General features: G+C 41.6%; 1 protein-coding gene across 1 annotated transcript in view; it reads right to left on the minus strand.

Annotated features, from left to right (window-relative positions):
* The window catches only part of Mdfic2 (MyoD family inhibitor domain containing 2), a 102514-nt gene that overhangs the window by 13024 nt on the left and 64350 nt on the right, over positions 1-25140 (minus strand). The window lies entirely within an intron of this gene.

Genomic DNA, 25140 nt, shown 5'->3' on the forward strand with positions numbered 1-25140 from the left:
GGGTTGCTTTGATGTAGCGACTGGCATTTTATAGAGGCCTATTCATGTGATGGCTTTTCTGGCTTTGGGGTCGTCTGGGGGGGGGGCACATAACTTATTGTACATAGTCAATGGGGATAACCAGGGTTCAGGAAGCTCCTGGCAATATCCTAGCCAAGACTCTAGTTTAAAGAGGCAATGGGAAAGTTGAAAAAGCCATGACCTCATTCCATGTAATAAAGACAAGTTTGTAAGTAGAGTCAAAACTGGACTGAACATTGGGATTCAGTGTGCCCATCACAAGCGCATCAACCTTAGCAACTGGGGGTGTGTCAAGGAGCATTCTATCCGGCTGTTTCAGAGAGAGGCTGAAGCTGGATGGCAGCTTGAAATCGAACATAGATAGCTACATCTGTAAACAAAGTCAAAGACAAACACAAGAATACGTTCTTAAGCACAGCCCAGGCTTGTCCCAGGGACATCCTCAGATGGTGCTATTGAGAGATGAAAAGACATGTTTAGGAATCCCATTCCTTATCGAGTCTAGGGCTTGGGCTGACTCAGTGGGACTTGAGTGAGGCTGACATGACTGGAGAAGCACACCCAGCTTAGTGTGGAAATTCCACTTTTTCTAAGTCCATGTTTATGGCCTGTTTCAAATTGGCCTTTTCTTTTACAGGAATGTGATTCCCTGAAACTTCTATAGTGTCCAGTCAGCTGAGAAATCTAAAGTTGCTGACCTGTTCAAAGCTTGGATATCACTCTCCCCAGCAGCCCAATCAAATCACCCTCCCTTGGGGACTTGACTGAAACTTTTCAGGTGACCCCAACCTGCAGATGAGTCTGGGAGTTCTAAGGAGTTCTGCTTTAGGAAGAGGAAGAAAGAGAAAGAACAACCCACAGACTTGTCAATCAGGGATTCTCAAAATCCAGGTTGAGATGGTCTCTCTCTCTGAAGACTTGAACTGGGAGAAGACCAAACAGTCTGCCACACACAGTCATCTTGGGCCATTTTTGTTTCTTTCCGATTTTCCAAACAGCCTTGGTTTTTGACAATGTTTAATTTTTATTCCCTTTCCCATATGCTGTTGGCTTTAAATCCCTCGGTAGTGGTTTAATCCACCCTAGAAAAGATTGGCAGAAGTAGGGGTTCAGGAAAAACATCTATTGTTGACAGCAATTAATGTGGTATCGAATGCTGCATGTAGAATAGAATTGGCTCTACACACTGGCCAACTCTAGATTCCTCCAACTCAAGAAATACTCGCCATGTTAATAACACAATGACATTGGCCATCGTCATGGTGAAAATAAAGGTTTATTTTCTTTACTTGGGTATAAAGGAATTCAACCATCAGCTACTTTCCCACTAAGATGAATATTTAAATACTGTCTTCAATTGCTTAGCATTGTCAAGATTTTTGAGTCAGACAATGGATACATAAGGGCACGTTCTCATCTTCTATTAGGAGACACTTAGTTGTACTTTGTCTCCCTAAGCTACGATAATTAAAAAAATTACCATTTGCACTGTCAGATTTCTCTCCTGGGACAAATTGCTCAGGCTGAAACCACTGCTTTGTACACATACACATGTATGTCTGCGTTTCCATTGTAGACCAAGCCTTACATTCTTGTTAATATAGAAGGTCATGTCAAGATTCCTGTTTGAAAGTGTCTAGGAGATCGATATTGCTGTTGACTTCTTTTACGACATGGGGAAAGTAAAAGTTAGTACTACTAGGTGAATCTTTAGAGTTAAAATTGAATCAAGCAGATGCTTGAGAAGTCTCAAGGTTTAGAACTTTCACTTCAGTAAGTTGCCCAAGGACTCCTCTGTAGTCAACTGAGATCTGAATCTAGGGACTGCAAAGGTTTTGTTCTTATTTTTGTCTTTTATAAATATTATATCGGTCCCTAAAGTATTCTTTGCCTCTACCTCAAGTCTTTTAGTGGCTGAGACTACACATAGGCAATGTCTTCTGTACCTTAAGACTTGAGATGCAGGGGTTTAGGATTTAGCTCAGTGGTAGAGTGCTTGCCTAGCAAGCGCAAGGCCCTGGTTTCGATCCTCAGCTCCTAAAAAAAGAAAGGGGTGGAGGGGGGGAAAGACTTGAGATGCATTAATACACCTTAAAGCCAGTCTTGCAAATAACTGAGCTCCACAGACATCCTTTTTCTGCATGGCCAAGTATGGCTGATTTCTTGAGCACTTGAATAATGACCTGTTCAGCTCTAGCCACTGTGTGCTGTGCATTCAAAGTCAGCGCAGAAAAGAGCGGATAGCAAACCATGGTGCCTACAGACATTTCAGCAGCTCTTTGCCTAACAGACTTCCTTAACAATCAGTTCAAATTACCACACACAGTCAGACTGCATGTAATTTAAATTGCCTTTGCACAAAGTAATTCTGTAACAACAACAAAAAAAAAAAGTTGGATAGAGGTTACTGGATGTAAAAACATGCAGCGAGCACAGTTTTCAGCCAAGTGGTATATGATTCTCTTTTTAATTTTGCGACAACTTTTTTAAGTACAGCATTTTTTAAGTATAGCATTTTGAATGTAAGTGGTTTGCTACATTAAGCAACCATTTGGAGCACACCAGGTTTGCGCAGAGAGGATTTTATGGAGAATTTAAACTGCCATTCATAAAGTTATTTTAACTCTATATCTCTGTTTATATTTTTATTTTTTTAATCCCCCAGTGGGAACTATCTGATGCTCATTAAAAAATCATCTGACACACGCAGAATTCAGAACCCAGTCTGTTCAATCCGGAATTCTGACATCTGAAGTGAGTCACATTTCTTTTTTTTTTTTTTTTTTTTGGTGGTGGGGGGTGAATGTTACTGACAGCTTCCTTCTTTTTTATAGCGGGAATGCTAACAATAATTCCCCCAGATTTCTTCCTTTACAGTGTTATTTGACATTGTCTCCAAAGTATTAAAAAGCAGCCTGGGCTAAAAGGAGGAACACAAGGAAAAGTGGTATCATATCCTTTGCGCAAGTTGGTATTTTAGAATTAAATAAGGAACCCGTGAAACTATATTTGGGCCGTTATACATAGTTCCTGACATTAACATGGAGAAAATAAATTTTCTGCCCCTAAAATACAAACCAAAATTGGGACAAAAATTAGGAGCTTCTCTATAGTTCTTAGAAAAAAATTTAAAGTGTATCTTGAAAGTCATTATAATAGAAAAAAAATCCTGTTTGGGTTAGAAGTAATTGCAAGAACCAGTGGGCATAAACTAGGCAACAGTAAGACAGACAGTTAATTAATTTTTTATTACTGCTGAGCAAATGTTATTAATTTAATTCAATTAACATTTATTGAGCACCCACATGCAATGGATGAATCAATGTGACAGCGGCCATTCACTTGTTTACTTTAAGTTATTAAGGAGACATTTCAGTGGTTTTCCTTTTTGCTCAGTGAATGTGACTTGATCATTTTTGTTTCCATATATTCTCTATGCCCGTAACACAAGAAATATGGGTAGCAGTTCTTTCTACCTGGCTCCTCACTGGAGTCTTGTTGATATTATTTTCTTCTTTCATTATTGTTTCCTTCCCCTCCCTTCCTGTCCCTTTCCCCTGACCTCTTCTTTTTTTCCATTTATTTTTCTGACTCACCATCTCTTTCTCTTTTATTCATTTTGTTACTTCCAGACCCATTCTTCTATTATTCCTTAAGACGACCCTTGCTCTTTCCCTCCCTCCCTCCTTCCTTCCTCCCTCTTTTCCTGCCTCGTTTCCTTCCTCCCTCCCCTCCCTCTTTTCCTGCCTCGTTTCCTTCCTCCCTCCCCTCCCTCTTTTCCTGCCTCCCTTCCATCTTCCCTTCCTCCCTCTTTCCCTACCTCTTTGCTTTTCTCCCGTTTTCCCTATCTCCTTTGCTTCCTTCCTTTTCCCTTATCTAAGGTAGCATTTGTCCACACTCATAACTTAGGCGTTGATTCTGCGGAGTTTGCTTCTAAATCTATTCTATGAGCCAGTTCCCCGCTAGACTGCATTTGCTGAGTGTAAATTCCATTTCACTTGTTGTTCATCACTGGAGAATTCAGAGAAAAAAATGACAGTGTATTGGTTCTCTAAAGGTCTGTGGTCACCACAAATCACAGTCTCATGATTGCAACGGACTTTTGGATCCTTTATTTAGGACACCAGCCACATCTTTTCCATTTAACAGCCTATTTTACTAAGTCCTTCATCTCACTGAAGTGGGTAACTCTACCTATCCCTGGAGAAACCACGGCTTGATTTCTTTTCCTTGTATGGTCATTGTTCCAATTATTTAGACTTGAAACTAGTCTTTGTCTGGTCCCTTCCTTCCACTGGTGATTTAGACGTTCCCATTGATTCCTCTTTCAAGATATCTCTCTTTCCATTCCCATAACTGCTCCTGCACCTTCCGATCTGGACCCTTCTCTTTAAATCGCTGTGTACTTTGGTTGTGGGCATCTAACACGGGGCCTTGCACCCTCTAAACAGATGCTCTGCCATCGAGCTGCATTTTAAGTCTTTGCACGGGGTCTCACTGTGTAGTTCAGATGGGCATTGAACTGGTCACCCGGCCGTCTCTGCTTGCCAGGTACTGAGATTTCAAGTGTGGACCGCTCGGCCTCGCTGTGGAAAGTTTCCACGCCATTATCAAAATAATGTTCTAAACTCCACCTTCTGATGAAAATATTCCTTTAAGAAGGACACAAAATCAAGGCAAGCCCTCCCCCCCAAACACACACACACACACACACACACACACACACACACACACGCACGCACGCGCGCTAATGGCTCACTGTTAGTTGGAAGATGTTCTAGTCTCTTAGTCCCGATACCTTTTCCATTCTGTTACCAAGTTGTTTGTTGAAGCAGGCAATACCTTGGTAACAGTTTCACCTGTGAGGCCAACTCCTGAAGCCTATCTGAAAATTTTAAGATAACCCTTTAAGGTAGACTGAGTTTTAATTTTATTTCTACATCAATACACTGAGAGAGTGCATTTCAAATGCAAGGGCCATTATTTAAGCTGCAACTGAATTATATTTTCCCTTGGACTTGAACTACCACCTAGAATTTAGTAGTGTGATTATCTGTGGGTGAAATCAGATCAAGGTAAATAGGTGACATTTCAAGGTATAAACCACCAAACCGTTCACAAATTATTGTGGTTAGGAAGAGTAGTTCATCAAAGTGACCCTGTAGGGGAAAAATTAATTTAGCTGGGCATGGTGGTGCATGCCAATAAGCACAGAATTTGGGAGGCAATGCAAAAAGAGAAGGTATTAAAGAACACATACACATCCCTGTCTCCAACCAGTATAGAAGTGCATAACATATATATTATATTTTCTGTATTTTATATATTTTTATTCTGGCCCATGAAGAACTTTATAATGTCCATGCTAATTTTGGCATTTGCACTCACTGTTAGGCTGTCTATATTTTCCACAGCTTGGTCAGTAAAACACATGCTATTCAAAACATCAGAAGTCACAGAACAAGATCAAACCTGGTGAAAATTATTAGGACCTGAATCTTTATTTTTTTACATTTGCATTTTCTTTGGGTACTTGAGGCAGGATCCCACTCCACAACCTAGTCTGGCTTCCAACTTGGAATCTGTTAGCCCCAGCCTCTTAAGCAGTTGGGATTACAGGTGTGTGCTGACACACAGGACGTTCTTATTTTCATATTCAGTAACATTGGGAAAGTAATTCAGTAGAGAACAAAGCAAAACTAAGATGTCGCATTTCACCCTGACCCAGCAGCAAAAGCTGCTGGATACTCGGAGAAGGCGGATTTTCAAGAAAAACCCAATTTTTGTTTTCGATTGTGGAACTGAGGACAAAAAACTTCCTACAGACACCCCACCTGTTTAAAGAGAATGGGAGTAAGACATTAATTATTTGATGGCTGCTGGCTGCTAGATTGGATAAGGCAAAGCCTTGGATTCAGTCAATCGAACTTCGGGACAGAATAAATGAGACACGTGTAGCTGGCTTATGGTTTTTTCTCTCTAATTCTCTCACAGCCTTTAAAGACTTTCCAATAAAAGCAGCGGCATTATGTATCATTGGTTTGGTTTGTCTTCTTCAGCCTCAGAGACATACGATGAAATGTTTATCAGGGGTCTGAGGAGGTGACATTTTAAAGCCCCTTCAATCAGCCTTAGTGAATCTTTTTGAAAATGTGAGTGGAAAACCAGAAGTATATTATTTCTTCAGAAATAATAGCAGTGACTGTTCAAGGTGAAAAGGATTAAGAGGTGTGTGTGTGTGTGTGTGTGTGTGTGTGTGTGTGTGTGTGTGAGAGAGAGAGAGAGAGAGGGGAGGGCGGGGGGAGAGAGGGAGGGAGCAGGGGGGAACATAGAGAATTGCAATGGCTCCAGGCTACCCCCACAACTACAGTTTCCCAGCTTTGGGACTGTGTCCTTTTGGTTTTGCTGCTGTTGATGGCTGATCTCTTCCTTTTGTGCTTAACTGCCATGCGTAATCCCCTCGTTCTTCTGCTCACTGCCACATGTTGCCCAGTAGGCAAACCTTGGCTCATGATATACTTTTATAGCTAGGTTGTGAGCCAGTAACAAGGAGCAGTGCAGACCTAAGAGGCGTTTGAATCTTCTTCCGACATGAAAACAGTTTGCAATTATGAGTCCCCATTTCATTTTTATGCACTTACCTCTAGTTTAATGTTTTAAAGTAGTGTCTCAGGAAATAAAGATGATGTTACCCAAGGAAAAAAAATAGCAAGCGGCTTTTATGGTTCCATGTACTGGGTGGCTAATGAGTTTAGGGCTCTGAAAAAAATGAATCAAGCCAATCAGGCTATAAACTCAGGCATAAGCACTGGATCACATACATCTGGGTTTTTCACTATTAGCGTTTAATATAAATGGTAGACGATCAAGCTCTCCTGAAAACATTCTCTACTAGGTTAAAGTTGTATCTGTCAGTGTTTTTATCCCAAGTCCTTGAGTGTGGGTTAAGGTTTCTTAGCCACACTGTGGCATATCCAGCCCACAACGATCTGATCTGGTAGAGAGAGTACTGTCACTGCCTGTGGATGAGGAGGCAGGTGAAGAAGGTTCCAGTGGGTCCTCCCAGGTTCACAGATGCCAGAAGCAGAGCTGCTGTAGGTATCTATCTGTGCCTTGGTTCTCACTGTCATCCAGGCTTGTTTTCCAGACGACAGCCGTAAGATGTGCCAATCAGATTTTGGGCTGTTTGCAGAAAGACTCTTTCCTTGCTGACTGCCTTTCTTCAAGGTTCGATCTTGCTGGCGTGTGATGAGGGGACACACCTTAGCTGTATTCAAGGCAGAGCTGGGTAACTAATGGTTGGCTTTTACAAACTGACTCCGAGCCTAGTTGAGAAGCTGCCTGTACCTGCTGTCCAGTCCCAGTGGAAACCCTCATCAGAGCTCTTTAACTTTCTGCTGCCGTGACTGTCCTGGATGGTTCTTTCTTCTTCCTTTTCTGCTGTGATTCCTGAGGGATGCACGCTCCAGCAGTGTCTGGTGGAAAGCATGCGTTCCCTGCTTTTCTGCTGATTGATAAGCTGAGTGACAATTGGAAAGTGGGTCTCTCAACTTTCAGGGGACAATGGACTCACCTCTTGGGGAGGTATTCTGGATTCAACTCTCTTGCCTTTGTCTTCATTCTGAGTGCCCAACGAAACTGATCCTTGTCAGAGTTTATATAGTTCTCTAAGAATATAGTTTTTATTAACATTCTTGCTATACTTTTACCTGGTAAAGATTATCACATGTTGAATAGATTATAGTTAGAATCCTAATATATTAATGTATATTGAAAGAACCAATTAGTGTACTTTATGGCATAAGCTACCATCTGAATATAAATAAAAACTCATTCTTCTAAGAATCTTGTCTGTAGTATCTTATCTCAGACTCCCGGCAGCCCTGTGGTGGTACTTACTGCAAATAACACTCCTAGTTTACCCATGATTATACCGGCCCTTTGCTACAAAGAACTTATTTAATTTACCACTAGTCAGTTACATAGCTGGGGTTTTAAGCAAGAAAGGCAGGCTTCAAATCGAGGCTCCTAACCAATGAACTACACTGTCTGTCTGAGCAGATGTTTAACAGACATGCATTGTGACGTCATTGAATGTGATATCCAATTACTAAAGCATTCCTCAACTCTTTGCTCAACAGTCACCTTCTCAAAAAGACCTTCCATTTTGCCCAGTCTGAGTCAGTTCTTGCCATCACTCCCCTGAGGACATCTGCTTTGACTGTCATGACTTGGATGGTTCTTCCTAACATTACATAGTCAAAAGCCAGGGAGGCTGTCAAACATTGCCATTTGCACAGGAGCTCCCTTTATTCCCCACCTCAGACCTATAAGCACTGCAGCATCAAGAATCAATGGTGCTCAAGCTAAGAAACTCTTGTAGGAAGTAATCCAATAGACCTCAATGCCGGCAATTTTAATTTTGTTACTGTTTATTTTCTGTATCTGCTTATTCGTTTACTCTATTATAGGATGCATATCCTTCTACACTTAAGATGGATGTTTACAAGAGTGCTGTCTGTTAATTAATCTCTATATTCTAGAAGAGCACATAGGAGATACAAAGAGCTCTCAAAAGGTAGGTAAACAAGGAATGAACACTCATGGGTGTGGCATCCTGGGAACTGACAATTCTCCATCTAATAAAATAAGGGTTGCTTCTACTTCTGTGGTTACAAATACTCTTGGAATAAGTGTTATGGGTGTCAGTCTTTTCTCATATTTGTCACTTTCTACAGTTTGAGTTCATTGGAAGAGACTGATATAACTCACTTTCTAGAAAAAAAAATTGGTCCATTTTGACTTATATCAAGAATAAAAGGGAAGAATTTGTCTCTTGTTCTGTAGCCAATTCTGAACTTTACCATTACAATAATTTATTTTTGTCAACTTGAAGGGAACTTGGAATCTAGTCTCAATTCCAGCAGCTGAATAAACGTCTTGCACTGCTACAAGGGGTAGGAAGTTTTTTTTAAATGCCCACCATTTTTTTCTGTGGAATTTTCCTCCTCCAAATAGATTCTGGGTAATTTAGAAAACTCTCATGTTACATGGGATTGGGCACTTAAAATACTTACTATGTATTTATAGATCAATAAATTCTTGTTTTAAGTGTTTATTAGATGGATGCTAATTGGGTCCTTAAAAAGAAAAAAAAAACCTTGGTTCTTGGGTGGTGACAAGACCTACACATTGGTGGATTTGGGTGACATTTTTATTGATTTCTGAGTCTTTGTGGAAGCATCATCCATCTATGGTGGGCTTGCACAAGCACAGAGTGGACATAAGGTCTACATCGTGGCCCTTGAGACACTAGAAGTCACATCTCACTGGCTAGAGAGAAAGAGAGGAGGAAACAAAAACAGTGCATGCTCAGCCATGGCTCTCATGCCTGCTGTGCACCCCAGCGACTTACAGAATCTATGAAGAAGCCCAGCTGAGAGTTTAAGACCTATATTCTTAATGATCTGCCTGGCAGAAATTTATCCCAGGAGTCTCCAAAGTGGCAAAAGTGTGCCTACAGGGAGGCACGAGCCTATCTAATGAAGACAGAGTATCACTGTCTATATATGTATATTATAAGTGTCTTTATATATGGTAAACTTTTGAATAGTTTATGGTATATTCAAGTTAATATTGATGGTGTCTGTGCCAATTTTCTCTACCTCTCTGTTTCTCTGTGTATCTCTCTCTCTCTCTCTCTCTCTCTCTCTCTCTCTCTCTCTCTCTCTCTCCCTGGGTATTAATTAGGGTTTGTATCCACCCTACCCTAGCAGCTATTTTTCCAGTAAAGATTTACAAGATTTCCAGTAAAAAGTTTGGAGACTGCTGCCCTAAGTAAAAGACCAAGGTCAACACTGTACATCCTCTCCTACGTAAGGAATTTTCTTGTGCTTCCTTTGGGTGCCCAGGGTGTGGTTACTGGAACGTGGACAGCCACAGCAGCTGCAGTAGTGGCCTGGGTAGACTTTTCCTGCGAGTTTCTATAGTGGTAACAGGATTAACAGGCTCTATTCTGGAAGAACTTGGGTGGCATAACACCTCCCAGTAGAACTATTCCTGACAAGGATGTGCAGATGGAAATGCATATTTATGTCACTTAAAGCCTACAAGAGACACAAGGATTTGAGCTATAACAATAAATAGAAAAAATCTTCAGCATTTTTGGTAACCCATACTCAAGTGCATTGAGTGTGCTTGGTGAAAGACCTACAGTCTGCCTTTTGTCCAAGCATGAAATATTCAGCATTCAAGCACGTCAAGGTGAATTCTTCTCTATAGATTTTAGACTGTTAAAATAAAGCTTCCACAAAGTTAGTATAAAACTTCAGGTCTTAAAAATAATGGCAATTTTATCAAGTGTTTGGGCCATTTCAAAGGGTAAGGCAGGATCTTTTTTTTTTATAAGTACAATGTTCATTTGTTGTACTTATTAATAATGAAAGGTCTCTGGAAAATTATTTCCAAAGCCCACATAGTCATTTAGGTATTGTCTAGGAGTCTCTGGTATGATCTCTCCTGTTTTTATTTCAAAAGCACCCGTGGAAACATGGGAAAAGTAGAATACCCACAAACATGAAATATGGAATGGGCACCCAGAGTAAGATTCACACAAAACATCAGGCCACCAGAGCCAAAGGAAGCTGGCAGCCTGGCTCACGTAGAAGTACGGTAAACCACCTCTGATCAACTCGCCCTGCCAGGAGCCACGGTTTGGCTCAGCCAGACGGCTGGGTGGCCATCTTTTTTCTAAAAGAAACGTCACTTCTTGATAGGCTCAAGAGAAATCTAAAGGTTTTGTTCTCCTAACCAACCTGGAGAGAGTTGGTGGTAGCTAAAAGAGGGATGTTTTTCTTTAAGAACTGTGCATAGGCTTTCAAGGAAGAATTTAAAGAAAGAATAAGTTAACAATGATACAATTGAGACGAGAAGTGATGACCGAATCAGGTGGGGCATTCTGGAAATAAGGAAGATACAAGAAGATTAAAAGTCTAACTCCAGAATTAAAATCTGCTTTAGAGTCAGTAAACCAAACCAAATCAAATCAAGCCCCGCTCCCCCAAAAAACTAGAAGCAAACAAATACAAAACAAAAAACCAACAACCAAACAACACCAACACCAACAACAAAAACCATAACCAGGACCAACATGTAGAAAGTAATAACATTGAGAGCAAATATGCCTTTTAAAATCCCCCATAGAGTAAAAGTAGAAGACGTGGATTAAGGCTGACACAGGAAGGATGTTGTTAGGCAGAGGTGTCGGAGAGCATGACCTTAAGAACTGAAGCTAGCTGAACATGAGCTTTGTTCAAAGATGACCCCGGGATAGAAGGAGATCACGTTCTAATACTTCCTATCCTTGAGCAATTGGCCATTTCTGCGGATGAGTATAATAATTTCACTCTATACAGCCAGAGGAAAATTTCCCACCATCATAAGCATGTTTCTTTTACTTTTATTTCTTTGTGTGTCTATGCAATAGCGTGTGCAGGCCAGAAGAGGGCATCAGATCCCCTGGAACTGGAGTTCTCGGTGGCTGTGAGCCCCAAGACATGGGTGCTGGGAACAGAATTCAGGTCTTTTGCAGGAGCAAAGAAGCAATCATAATGGCTGGGCCATGCCTCCAGCCCCATAATCAAATTTCTTTAAAAAATTATTCAAATCCTTGTCTTTCTTGACAGAAAACCTAAGAAGTTATGTCTCCTAGTAACACCAGAAGCTATAGCCATAATGTCTCACCAAAATGACTGCCCAAACATGAACCAAACAAGCACAACACTGATGAACATGACAAAGCAGAGGGAGAAAATCTCATGAGGCTTCAGTCCTACATGAAGAACTACACGCCACTGAGGAAATCTGGGAGCAGGAAGGCTAACCTTCCCGGGGGAAGAGCATACCAACAGGTTAGCCAGGGTCAAATAGCCACACCTGAAAACATACATACAAGTAACATTATACAAACCTAGAAGGTTATATTTATGAATATATGTATATACAGATACATATATGAATGTAATAACAATTAATGAAAAAAGAGGCCATGAATTTGAAGGAGAGCAGAGAAACATATATATATATATATATATATATATATATATATATATAAAACATACATATGCATATATACCTTATACACATAAGATATATATACATACATACATATATGAATATGAAGGAAATGGGGGAACTTTTTGTACTTATATTAATGCCTAAAAAGGAGAAGTTGTGATGTGAAAAGAAATGAACCACTGATTCGTACAAGCTGAACTTAAAGGTACCAAGGTGAATCTCAACAAATACATCTCACCATGATTAGCCTCAGCTCAGGAACCTGGATGTATACAGAAGTCTGGCGCTAGAATGGTGTGTGGGCATACCATATAAACATAACTTTGAATTAATTTTTATTCTTCATTGTAGAAACAGTTAAGAAACTATAATCTAGAAATGCTCCCTAGCGAGATCTCCACCCACAAACATGTTTCCTGCATTATTCAAATGCTCTTGGGCATGGTTAATATTCTTTTAGCTTTCCGATTTTCTGAAGCTTCCAACTTTCTCTTTAAAATTTTTATTTTATTTTATGTGCATGAGTGTTTTGCCTGCATACATATTGAGCCACCATGGATGCTGGGAGCAGGACCCAGGATCTCTGCAAAGACAGCCAGTGCTCTTAATTGCTGAGGAATTTTTCAGCCCCCATGTTTTCAAATTTTAATAGTCACTTCAATGCAAAGTGTTCTCAATAGAACCTGAGAAAATATTCTTTTACTGAGTATTCTGTTACAAAATGACATAAAATTTACATAATTTGTGATAGTAATATTTAGAAATGTTTACTGAATACACACTTGGAAACAGTTCTAGGCGTGCTACAGGCATGGTGTAGACAAGAGAGTGAGAACGCCGAGGTAAGTAGTCAGTGCACAAACACTGAATAGTTCACTTTTTTTAAAAGGTTTCTTTCTCTTTTTTTATTAGACAAAATGCAAAGCAGATAAATGCTGGTTATCTCTACTCTTTGTTGACTTTGCAAAATGTTTTATAATGAGAGTTAAGGAGGAGAAAATTAAGGCACTCAAGAGAAGACTTTGGAAGCATGAACTTGACGAGAAGACCACTTGGGGGCCACGAAAGATGTCAAAGCCATCGGGGCAGGAAGTATCCAGCAGAGTAACCATGCAGGATCACAGCGTGTTCAATCCACACTTGACTCTCATAAACACTGTCTAGTTTATCTGCAGTCTATTCCAGCAACAGAGCATATCACATATGCTTGCCTTGTCGGATAGTGCCAATTTCTATTACGTTCTCTGTGATTACACAACCTCTTCCTTTGTTATCTTAATAAAGTCCCAAGTGTATCTAAAGAACTCAGTATGGAATGGATACCCATAACTCCAGCTCTTGGGAGGTAGAGGCAGTTGGCTCACTTCAAGTTCAAGGCCAGGCAAATATATATACACACATTGGGGATGTGAGATAAATGCAATGTATTTCTGACCCACAAGGTGATTTCAGCCTCTCTGTGGCCTTTTTTGAGCTGAATAAAGGTAATTCCAAGGCTGGGAGATGGGTCAGGGAGACGGGTTAGGGAGATGGGTCAGTGGATATATCACTCTTGCAGAGGACCCAATTCGATTCCCAATTCTCATGTCTACAGAAAGAGGGTCATACCCTACTATAACTCCAGCTTCAGGTAGGATCTACCACCCTCTTCTGGCCTGTACAGGTACTGCATGCACATGATCACATATTCATACACAAACATATAACTAAAAGTAAAATAACTTCTTTATTAAAAGAAGGCATTTCTCCTTCTGACCAAGAGTGTGTCTGTTCACCGGCAGAGAAAGGCAACCACAATGTGGCATTCGTTTTAATTTGTTGTGTATATGTGTGCACGTGTGTGGTGTATGTACATGTATACACATGCATGTGTGGGTACGTGTGCATGCCTGCATCTATATGATGCTGGGTATCTTTCTTCACTGTTCTCCTATTTCTTTTTCAAGACAGGGTCTTTCCCTAAACCTGGAGCTCATTGATTGTATGAGGTTGGCTGACCAGTAAGCTTCCGGGGATCTGCCTGTCTCTGCCCCATCAACACTGGAGTCAGACTGGCTTTATCACTCTGCTTTTGTACTTGGTTGCCGGCGATCCAAACTCAGGTCTTTATGCTTGCACAGCAGATACTAACTAGGGTGCCACCTCCTGCCCCATGGAGTCTTTTGTCTGAGCATGGTAGAGTGGTCAATACAAGGTTGAATACCAATGGATAACTATAAGCTTACCAACAAAGTGCTTTGATTTTCAGTTCTCAGGCCTCTACTCCTATCTCCTGTATCATATTGTCCCCCACACAGGCATGGTAATATCCAGCACTGCTAATAAAACACTTTCCATTGTAAAGTGTTTAGCCATGAAAGTCTTTGGAAATTGAACAGAATTGTAGTATTTGAGATGTACAATGAACTCTAAGTGCCAGGTGCTTTCTTCTCCCTTACACCCACCTAACTTTCCATTCATTCGACTCCTTCAAGCCAGTTATAATAATAAAAATAATGATAGCCAGCCTGCACGTCACACTCTGAGGGGCTTTGGCTGAGCACGTTAAGTGACTTCTCATTGAATCTACAATAACATAATGAGAAAGTGATTGTGAGCTTCCGTTTCCTTAGGAAAGTGCTTCGTGGGGAGTAGGCGACCAAGCCTTATTCATTGCTGACTCCAAACTGGTGCAGATTTGAGTAACAGTTTGAATTTTGGCATTTGGAGGCCACTGTTCATTCTCTTAGCTGCTAGGATATCTACAGGTGGTGACAAAGAAGGATGACTGTGACTTTAAGGGATATCGTGGGCTACTTAAAACTGGCCAACACACCCACGGGTCTGAGTACTTACAGGCATGACTTCTATGCTATCTCTAATCTGATTTTTGTCAACCAATATAATTTTCCTTTATGACTAATATCTGATCCAAATTCCCTACTGAGACCCGTTCAATTGAAAGGGTAGAAGGGACAGTAAAACAGATCTTACACGATGGGAATCAAGTTACTTTGGCTGTGCTCCCACTCTGTCAGAATCTGATGCATATGGTTATATCTTTATTAAGGCTATTTTCCAAAGTTACATTCAGGGTACTGCAAAATGAGATGATGATAGCCATCGGGCCTCATCCCATCAGCTGGATAGATGACTCACCTGATTCCCCCCTAAGACACTCAGTTGATTGGGCTGAAGTAAAAAGGAACAATGGAACTGAGCTGAAGCTTCCAGAACCTGATGGTGAGGACTCTGGCTCGAGCCTGCTTTGTAAATAACAACAGGTGATCTTACCAGCATCTGATGCTTTGCCCCCTTGGCTTTTGACTTCTGTCTCCTAAACTTCATGGGTTCTGTCTCCCTCACTACACGGAGTTTCAGCTGCTGATTCCTCTGCAAATTTAATACAGGAGAACAAAGTCCTCTAGATATGCACGTTTGGATACAACTATGAGATCTGCTCTTGGCAACTGGAGACTTTTCGGAAATCTGGGTATTCTGCTTTTGAAATTAATGTTTGTCCTAGAGGTGGAACTGGTGGCCTTGACTTCATTGTTGAACTTGTCGCTTACTTTAAGAATTTTCTAAGATGAGTTAAGTGGAAATGATACACTTAAGTCAGTTTAAGTAATTGCTATGTATGGCATTGCTGGTGTCTGTGTGCTTTAGTTTTAGACTTGAGAGTATAGTCCTTCTGTCCAGTAGTTCTTTGCAACCGCCCAGTGTGAGCTGACTTCACTTTAACTCAGTGTACTTTCAGATGCTCAAAGGGCTGAAAGGAGTAACAGGAACTCTAAAGGAATGATACTGCAAGATTTCCTAGGCCACCCAAACTCCCTGGTGGCCTAGGAAACTCACTTAACAAATGGAATCTTTAAACCTGAATCTAGCCAACAATATGTATGTTAAGTTGTTCCTTCCTGATACAAAGAAATAGAAACGAAGATTATACCTTTAAGAATCATTTCTACAGTTTGTTGCACAGAGCATGAGTCCCCTAGGTGACCTTTATTTAGTAATCCTAGTAGATGGAGAGAGGACCCCTTTTGCTCTCTCTAAGAGAGTTAGGCAAGTTGTCAGAAAACACTGCTGTTTTTACGCAATTGCCTTTGCTCTTGTTAATGTCACTCTGGGAGGTCCCCCTCCCTAGACGATTGACCAGTGAGTCTCAGTGGCATGTAGCTGCATTTAGATATCACTTTGGCATATGCCAATTGGGCTCTTAATTCTTCAATGCCTGCAGCAGGGCCCCTCGAACTGAAGATCCACTGGAATGACCTGGCATGGTTTTTGGAATGAATGGCTGCATCTAGATTGCTGTGTCATCCCATTGGCATTTTTTGATTCCATAATGTTGAAGTTGGGGCAGCCTTCAGGTGACAAGGACACCTGGTAAGCCTTCCAGCCAAGCCTAGGCCACCTGCTTCAGCTAATGGTTATAGCTTAGCCCTTTTAGCATTACCGGTTTACAGTCGGAGGTCAATAAGTGGAGGCAACCCTTCTCCTAAAAGTTCCTGTTCCTAGCGATCCTCTTTTAGGCTGAAACTCAGATGAAGCAGCTTGCTTAAGGATTCACAGCCAAGATTCAAGATTTGGGGACGCTTCTGTCCTCCCTGCATGGCAATGCTCACTCCCTTTCAGTGAGCCAGAGTTGTGCGTCCGTTTGGAAAGATGGTCTCCTCCTCCTAGAGTATAAGAAACTTGACAATGTATTTTGCTTTGGACTATTGCAGTGGTCTTACAGGCAATGTCTAGGTGCCTTCTCCCACACTTAGCTTCCAAACAGAAGCTCGAGAGACCTGTTGTTGTTGTTGTTGTTTTGGCTGTCACCTGACTTTGAGTGCATCCTAGGACAAAGGCCAGCAAGATTGTTCACACACCACTTAAGACACATTGCTGTGGGGCAGATGGCGTCTTTGGGGAAGGATTTCTCTCTAGTCAGCCCTTTAGTACACGCACCCTACACACTCCCTACGCTTAACTAGCTTCTTCCTCTGGATGCTCTTTATCTGTCTAATTTTTCAAGTTCTTTAGGCAGTGTTGCAGATCAAATCCAAGGCCATCAAATCTTGTCCACTAGGCTCTCTCAGTGGCTCTTTTAGGTCTGTTTTCTAACACCATCTTAAGTTGCCTAGGCTGGCTTCAAACGTGGAATCCTCCTTGCTTAACATCCTCAGATTTGGGTTTGCAAGTGTGTCTGCAGAAATGACTCTGTGCAGTCAGTCTGACTTTCCAGGTTCCCTTCCTGCTCCCCCATTAATTGGGGTTCTCTTTCTCTCTTTACTGCAGCTTGACAGGGCTGTCTACAATAGGAATATCACCTTTATGTGCTTCTCCCTGCATATTGATCCCCATTATCATGGTAGACACTGGTGACGACCAGACAAATATAAAAGCAAATCACAATTTTGATTGCACACACACACTACCACAGAGACACATAGGCCCAGCAGCGTGCTGAAGATGTGGGCTTGCCCAGAAGGTGCTGCCATCCCCCTGTGTCCCTTCACTGTGTTCCACCACCTCTCCTGTTAATCTGGATGTAAGTGGCCTCCGTTTTCCCGTAAAGGTACTGCTAATGGCTGGGGAGGTAGCCCAGTGGATAAAGCCCATGCCAGGTGAATGTGAGATCCTGAGTAGGAATCCCCAGAACCCATATAAAGCTGGGTGTTTTAGCCTGCATCTGGAATCCTTGTGCTCCTACAGGGAGAACCGATGCAGGGGCCGATGTATCCCAGAAGCCTCTGAGTCTGTGCCTGGTTTCCTGACTACAGAAAACAAAGAGACTCTGCCTAAATCTAAATGAGAAGAAAGAACTGACAGTCATGGTTGTCCTGACTTCTAATCTTGTACCATGTCATGTGTGTACCTGCTTATATTCATAGGAACACACACACACACACACACACACACACATGCACACACACATCTGACATACACAACACACAAGATTTTTTTAAAAAGAACCACAGAGAGAGGGAGAGAGGGAGAGAGAGAGAGAGAGAGAGAGAGAGAGAGAGAGAGAGAGAGAGAGAGCCCTATATTCTCTTGTTGGCAGCATTTTAAGACTGTTATCTGAAGAAGAGAAAGCTCCCTGCAGAAGAAGCATTTAACAGAACACTATAATTTCCACGTTACTTGCTAAGTGTCTCACTCTGCTGCTGCCCTCTTGCCACCACGAGTGCCAGAGGCAGTAATGGGGTCAGTGAGAACACTTCTCCAATGCTCGGGACCCACCCTCTGAGACCAGCAGAGTTAAATATCAGACAAATCCACGCTTTGTATACTGTCCATCTCCACATCCGTCTACAGAACTCAGCTTCCAGTTCCGTTCTCTATTAAAACCACGCTCTTGACAACGTCGCTGTAATTATTGTCCCCACGCCCACACCTAACCATCCAAGGAAGAAAGGAGCTGGCTGAAATGCATGAAATAGAAACATGGCATTATATATTCTTCTACTTTTGCAAAGGGTGGGGAAACAGATCTGTGTTTTGACTAAATATTGGGTTTCCACGAGGATTTTTCAATAGGTAACAGACTATGCTGACGGGATCACTGAAGACAATGGAGGGCAAAGCTGTTTGGAAACTTGACTTTGATATTTCTGGGGTTCTGGGAAAGTTACAGAATAAATACATGATAGGCATTTTTTTTAAATGTAAGAAAAAGATTTTCAAAGAGGTATGTCTCTTTTAAAAATATACACCTTCTTTTTTATACAATGATGAGCTAGCCTACAAAAAAGAATTCTGGCTTTCTTTTTGTTTAATAAAAGAAGGTAATTTATAATATTGATATGTCAATATGTTTTTCAATAAACTTCTCCCTGGATTTCTCTTGAATTCTCATCAGTGTGTAAGAATTATAATTATGTCTTCCTCCTACCTTGAAAGCACTATAAGGTAGTCATTTGCTGAGCTCGGCAGCTCCAGGCAGTACTAGAATAGGGATGTCATGACTTAGTTAACACTGCTTTGCTATTCACGCCTTCCTTCTGACCGTGTTCTGTATCTCCCAAACACTGTAAATCAGATATCTACCTCCCAGCCCTTTGTTCCTGTGCAAATTTTTATTATTGGAGTCAGTGTGTACTGTTTTGGTCCTTTCTGTCTGCCTCAAAAATCCTCTTCTCTGTGAACATGAAGACACCAGGGCTGAAGAGATGGTTCTTTGGACAAAATGGGTGCTGTGTGTATGAGAGCCTTAGTTCAGACTCCAAGAACCCACATCAAGGTCAGCCACAGATGCTTGTTTCTGGGATCCTAGTACCTGGGGTTTGGGGGATGGAAAGAGATGCATAGATACCTCCTGGTAGGTGTCACCCTAGTGGGCCAGTCTAGCAGAAACAGGAAATTCTAGGTCAGAAAGAGAGAGAGAGAGGTAGACCCCAACTAAGACAATAAGGTAGACGAGACAGAGACAATTAGATTGTCACCCTGGTATGGGTCCCTGGCACTCTTGTAGAAAATCGGTCCTGGCCTTGAGCATCTGTAACACTGGAGGACAGAGACAGGCAGATCCTCGAGCCTACTGACTAACTACCTACCCTAGTCAAAATGGCCATGTTCAGTTTTGACATCCTGACTGAGCACCTTAATGAAGATATCCTAAAGGTGACCTCTGGTGTCCATGTGTGCACACATGGGTGCATGCTCCTGCACATGTGCACACATAGAGAGAAGCATATGTGTATACTCCATACATCAAAAATAACCAGGTGGAGCATGATTAAAAGATACCCCATATCCACCTCTGGCCTGCACATACATACGCACAGGTAAGAGCAGTGATATATATAAATATATATCAAATATATATGAAATATATATATATTTCAAATACACAACAGTGACAGAAATGTAACTCTAAAGTTTGTCTTTTTAAACTTTAATTCTCTCTGTGTGTCTGTCTCTTTCTGTCTGTCTGTCTGTCTGTGCCCTGTGATCTTATGGAGGTCACAGGACAACTTTGTGAAACCACTGCCCTTTTTCCTCCTCTATGTGGGTTCTGTGCATTTGACTCAGCCCAAGGCGAGCTTGGCAAGTGCCTTTCCCCTGCTGAGCCATCTCATGGGCCCTCATTCTAAGCTTTCGGTACAACATTTAAAAAAAATGTTTTCCCTCTGGATCAAAAGAGTCCTAATGTACCTTGAATCAAGAAGGTGAAGTAATGAAGAGAAAGTATATTTTAGGGCTTAAGAACACAAGCACTTTAGATTTATTTTCTTTAGAAGTTCTATTCTTTAGCTTAAAATAGACACCGGTACTGTTGAAATAAATTTTAATGAGCTCCATTTAGACAAATGTTGCTAGTGGAAAGAGTGCTGGCCTCTCAGAACTTGAAAATCTTGGTATCAAAGCTTTGATCCCTCAACATCCAGCAGTGGGTCTTTGGATATGACGCTTATATGATTAGAGGGATCTGGGGGGAGGGAAGCCTACCAAGCTGCTCTTCAGTTTGCCTCCATATTGGAGAAGACGATAGACGTGCTTCAGGATTGACGGAAGTTCCCTTTTCAAATACATGAACTGTTGTGAGCTGGGAGATGGCTCAGTGGGTAAGGTGCCTGGTTTGTGGGTCTGACGGCTGGAACTAGAGAGCTGGGATCCACATAAGAAACTGGACGGTGATGACGGTGTACATCTGTCATCCCACAATTCCCATTGTGAGATGGGCAGCAGAAGGAGGAGAATTGACTGGAGTGTCCCAGGCCAGCTACTCTGAGAGCGTGAAGTGTGGCAAGGATTGAACACACACACACACACACACACACACACACACACTCACACACACATGGTGACACTCGTGTATGCTCACTCCAACTTACACAAAGTTCTCTCTGTGTCTCTGCCTCTCTCTCCTCTTCTCTCCCCCCTCCCTAGATGCTCCCACGCATTAGTTGAAGTCCCACACCTAACAGACCAGTTGAAGGAAGACAGCTGTCAATAGTTCACCTACTAACTCATGAAATATTTGCAGACTTAACATATCCAAGTTCTCCGCTTCCTATTTAGAAGCCCAAACAGAGGTTGTAAGCAGCAGTAGAACAGGGTCCTGAGAAAGCCACCTTGGGGCATGGGTTAGAGAGCAAAGTGCAGTGGGAATTGTCATTTTACTTAACTGTCCTTATTTCCAAATTGACCTGTAAGGCAGTTACAGGCTTTCCTGACACTATTTCCACCCTCGCACGCTGCTGTGATTCAGGCTGTCTCTTTCTTTCCTCATCTTTGTTTCTTGCCTCTCCTTACCCAAAGAACTGAGTGTCTTTGGGGATGCGAACTAAGCCCTTGAATGTAGCAATGGGGAGATATTGCTATGGGCCTTTGTCGCAATGGTTTCCGTAGAACGCAAGGCTAGAAGTCAGAGTGAAACGATGGGGCGGGGGGGATGCAGACAGGAGGGGGCAGCAACTGTGAGCATCGGTGTCCTTCCAGTGTGTCATGGTAGCTCTGTGCTGCAGCTTTCTAAACTTCACACGAAACCTGCAGACTGCATGCAATTGTTACCCTCACTTTAGAAATGCCGTAGAAAGGAAATCTGAGCTGCCAAGGAGTGACTGTCAACATCAGCGCTAAAAGAGTAATGTAGTTAATAATATACAGATGAGAAGCTTTAGTAATTTCAGATTTGAGTAGGTCACTGTTACCATTAGACAGCCATGGGCTAGCCATGAACACCATGTGCTGAAGATTTCAGTGTTTAGTACTGAGAAAGGGGTTAACCGTGCTCTGGTCTACATGACTCTTAAGTAAGATGCCTCAATAGCAACAAAGACGAATAATGTGACAATGTCCAAAGCAGGAGGAAATAATACAATTAAGATATTTTGTATTTCATTGTAAATGGAAAACCCCTGAGCAAGAAAATCAAAGGTTAATTTGGAAAGTAAACTACACTAACCTCTTCATCAAAAATATTCTTTCCTAACACTCAAAAAAAATTGCATGTGCCATGACTATAAGCTACTGAAAGATTCTCCTTCATGCATAGAATTTTAGGATTTTTTTAACTTATTTTATTTACTTAATTTTATCTTCTGTATTTGTGTCTTTTAGTTACATAAATGTTTACCATGTGTGTGCAATACCCGTGATGACCAGGAGAGGGCCCCAGATTCCTTTGGAGCTGGAGTTACAAAAAGTTATGAGCCACAGTGTGGAGGTTGGGAATGGAACTCGGGTCTTCTGCAAGAGCAACTCCTTAACTCCTGACTCTTAACTCCTGAGCCGCCTCTCCAGCCTAGACAGGTTTTTAAATATGGCACAAAAAGTTATGGGAAGGACTCCTGACACAGTTGTGGGAAGTTCTTGATCCTTTTTTGCCTTCTAGAAAATATAAACAAACAAACAAACAAACAAACAAAAAACCTTTCCAATCTCTTGTTACTGAAACTCAATAAACTGTTTAAGTCTCCTTGACCTTAGTTTTCTATGTATGATGCTAAACATTAAAAATTTAAAACAAATCGAACACAATAAGAAAAAATAAAAGCAGGAGTTATTGCAAAGGAAAACACTAATTTCTTGCATATTACTTTTATTTGCTTAAGTAAAAGTTTCGTTGATGTTTGGGCTTTCTCTAGAGTCTAAAGTGGACAATTTGGATTTTATCTTGAAATGCTTCCATAATTTTGGCCCATGGTATTGAGTGTCTACTATTCCATCTAGCAGAAATTATTCTGTGTAAGGACAAGCACAAATGTAAGACGAGTCAATTTTTAAAAAGCATGCAGTAAGTAGGGAAATCTAGTGGAAAGATACTGGGAATTCTGGGTAATAAATTTGAGGGCTGAGGTTGTGGAGTCTCCCAGAGAGCACCCAGATGTTTTGTTACTTTTATTTTAATGTAATTATCACCCTTCTCGAATGGTTGTATGAAACCCAAGAAGGTAAGTGACTTCTGAATTTAATGCTCAGTGTTAAGACTAATGTATGTGCAGAAAAATGCCCTGAGTACATTAATCTTTCCAATGTATCAAATAAACATAGAGAAAGTCCCCAGAACTCTGTTATGCATTGCTCATGATTGAGGTCAGTGGCAGACTGACTGTATATGTATCTAGCTGTTTCCCCTCTAGCCATGTAATTGAGCAACGGGTTTCAGCCTTCTGTACAACACTGAGATGTATAAGTTGTTCTTGCCCAAAAGATGTGTTGGACATAATATATCTCATTCCATGTGGGTCCTACGCAGTGCCACAGGTTTCTTACAGTATTTGATGGTCAGAGGAAGGCAGAAAGTACAGAAAAAACTAAGGAGGAGCCTAGAGATGTCAGGGCCACAGGAGACAAAAGCCAGTGTCACTGGGTGTCGGCAGCCACTTAGGGATTCTAATAGCATGGAGTTTTCAGTAGTTAGATATTATGTACATTTTTTAAAGATTTGTAAAATTCAGGAGTCATTATCTATTATAGCCACTGTCAATCTGATCAAATGTTTATTTGGTCAATCTTTCATTATGCATTTATCAAGGACATATATATTGGATACTCATAATAGAACTGTGAGATGTTTAATACTTACATGATGTATTTTATACCAGAGGAAGTGATTTGTGCTAAATTCTATCACTGTCATTAAGTTTTTAATGGATGTTATCCACTGTTTAAGAAGTTGAACCTCTTGGACTTGGTGACATCTTTTCAGGATAGAATTAAAAATGATGAGGCTTGGTTTGGGACATGTATGGTTAGACACAAAGCCACTCGCTAGACTGCACTTTGGCTTCCGTTCAAGGGTACCATGGACTGTGTTGGGAGAAGATTATCCCACTCCTTTTAAGGAAGTCAACATAGGTCCACAGCACACAACATGGACCTTTCCGTTCTACAGGCTAAAGTGAGAGACCCTTGGCACTCCTAGCATAGGAATAAAGAATGCTCTAAAAAAATAATCTGCTATGTCTAGACGGATGTCACGCCCACCTTGTTGACAGCAAATACTACACCATGGTTCCCCAAACCTGTGGTAACTTACAGTTTGTATTAGGTAAATGGTGCAAGAGTCAGATATATTATATACTTACTACAACCTTAGCCGATCGGAGGTCTGAATAACAGAGATTGCTCTGGAAGTCAGTGGGTGGAAACTGTGTATTATTGCTTGCTATTCAATACCCAGGATGTTCAGTGCAAGCTCTTCAGATCTCTTAAAAATGGTGTTTGGTCTATGCAATACTGCACCCTTATATCATTTCTTGGAGAGTTTGGGGGCCCACACTCCACAGTAAGACCAAGGGCCAAATATGAATGGAAGTTGCATGCCCTCCTGACCTCTCGCAGCTTCCTCTTACTAGCAGTTTACTAAAAATATAAACTTGAACTTGAGTCTAAAGATCCAAACCCACTCACATTTCATCCGACTGACACCGGGTTGAGCCGCACAGCTCTGAACGCAAAAGCGTTATGGGGTCTCATCTCTGTTCTACATTCGCGGACGCTGCTTTCCGGACCAAACAGGCCTATTGCTAGCAACTTCAAAAGTCTGTAAACACAGCAGAGCTTTTAGTGTGTGCCATGCAGTAGACATAAGATGGCACGCAAGGCACCAACTGGCAAGGAGGAAGAGGTGCTCTCGAAGGAAACGGGACCTACAAACAGTAACGGTGGTGTGTGTGTGGGGGTCCATGTTCTCCTAAGATGTGAGCTGCTGATTCGGTGGGGTTTACACCCAGAGGACCTAGTTATTCAGGAAGCCAATCTCCCTCGTCTCCTTCCTTCAGTCAGTGCCAACTGGGATTCTTCCTCCCTCTCTCTGAGTTGAGCATCGATCTTTGAGCTCCACAAACCAGCCAAAGTCAAGGGTGGGAGGGAGCCCCCCAACTAAACTGTACCCCAGGTGTATTCCACCACAGGAGTATTGTTATAGTCTTCAAAACGTGCAATGGCAGAGGCAAAACTCTCAAGTGTGCTGTGAATGACTTCTGAGTTGTCTTTAAAGACTCTGTCTTCATGGATTGAAGGGCTCTCTGGTCCTGCTTGGGCGCTCCTGACCCAATCTTGTGTAGAGCCCTTGCCTTCTCCATTGCTAATTCAGCTCACTTTACACACACTATGGTGAGA

The sequence above is a fragment of the Rattus norvegicus genome, chromosome 4 (assembly GCF_036323735.1).
Source record: "Rattus norvegicus strain BN/NHsdMcwi chromosome 4, GRCr8, whole genome shotgun sequence".
Taxonomy (NCBI): domain Eukaryota; kingdom Metazoa; phylum Chordata; class Mammalia; order Rodentia; family Muridae; genus Rattus; species Rattus norvegicus.